Source organism: Mastomys coucha, unplaced genomic scaffold (genome assembly GCF_008632895.1).
Source record: "Mastomys coucha isolate ucsf_1 unplaced genomic scaffold, UCSF_Mcou_1 pScaffold2, whole genome shotgun sequence".
Classification (NCBI taxonomy): Eukaryota; Metazoa; Chordata; class Mammalia; order Rodentia; family Muridae; genus Mastomys; species Mastomys coucha.
In genome coordinates, this window is record NW_022196902.1 from 10768845 (window position 1) to 10770528 (window position 1684).

The following is a 1684-nucleotide window of genomic DNA, read 5'->3' on the forward strand; positions in this document are numbered from 1 at the left end:
TTCTCATCATAACACAATAAAACTTAAATCAATAAAAAAAAAAAAAAAGAACTGTGACTTTTTTGTGACCCAGACAATGGCTTCTACATGCTATGTTTTAAGGGCAGATCAAGATCTTGAACCTTACTGTTAGTTTTTAAACTAGTCACCCCCCAAAAAGGTTCAGATCAACTAGAAAGTGTTTGCATCTAGTCTTGTCTGTGATGCTCTGTGACTAGACAATACATCCTGCATCATTTTCTTTCTGTGATGCTTGGGGTTGAACACAGGGGCATGAGCATATCAGGCACGAGATATACATTTAAGTCACACCCTCACTGTTACTTCTTGTGATGGTTAATCTGGGTTGTCAACTTGTCTGGATCTGGAATCAACTCAGAGGCAAGCCTCTGGCCATACGTGTGAGGGATTTTATCAAGATTATTTGAAGTGGGAAGGCCATTGCTAGTTATGGATGGCACCTTCTGGTGGTTGCCCAGAAATAAATCAGATGGAAGGAAAAAAAATATGTTTTTAATTATATGTATGTATATGTGGCAGCCGCTTGGTGGTGGTAGTGGATATTGTGGATGTAAATGAAGGTGCTGACATCCAGAGATTGTATCAGAGCTCTTGGAGCTGACTCCTTCTAACCCTAACCCTCTGACCCTGACCATGACTCTAACTCCTGAACCTAACCTTCTCCCTCTAACTCCCTAACCTCTAAAACCCAACCCCTGACCCCTAAGCCCCCTAACTCTACTCCCTACCCCTCCCCCTAACCTAAACCCAGCCTCAACCCTAACCTTCTAACCTTATTCCCCTAAGCCTACCCCTTCTAAGCCTATCTCCCTAAATCTAACCCTTAACTTTCTAATACTAACCATAACCCCAAGCACTCTAACCCTAACCTTCTAACCCAAACAGCTTAACTACAATAAACTCTAGGCATTTACTATGTGTGGGAAGCCCTGCTGTGCTCTCGGAGATTCTCAAACCGAAACTACAAGTTGACAGCTAGTCTCTGCGCGCTGGGGGGTTGGAGCCCATGCAAATGACTCGAGAACCAGATACCTGTTTCTTTCGAAGCCGTGATTCTTTGATCTTTCTTCCCCTTCCTGGATTCCTTTGTATCCATACTGAGCTTTGATGTCTTATTATCACCTAAATGCCAATTGCTTACCTGTGATGCCTTTGAGTATAAATCCTCTCCCGTCACTAAGTAAAGTGCACCTTGATGAGGAACGTCTCTTGGTGTGTGCCTCCTTTTCTCTGCTTCCCCCATACTGCAGGTCCCTCACATTCCCGGTTCGTGGAAACCCACGCTAGTAGGAAGCTGCTGGTCGGCATCCTACAACTATGGTCAGATGTTTGAACTGCTATGGATCTACACAGACTTCAAAACACAAAGACTACCACTCTGAGCACATTCATAAGGTTTTTCTCCAGTATATGTTCTTTTCTGCATTCAGAGATAACTGTGAAGGGCACACTGGTTCCATTTAGAGGCTTTCAGTGAATGGAAATACAAATACTTTTGTTATAACAAGTACTTTAGAAATCATTCATAGAGTTTCTCTCCAGTGTGTTATCTTTTATGCATTTTGTCTTAATTTGGGTTTTATTGCTGTAAAAAGATACCGTGACCTTTATTTCTTATTATTTACATTTTATTTTATTATCATTATTTTTTAATTTACATTTC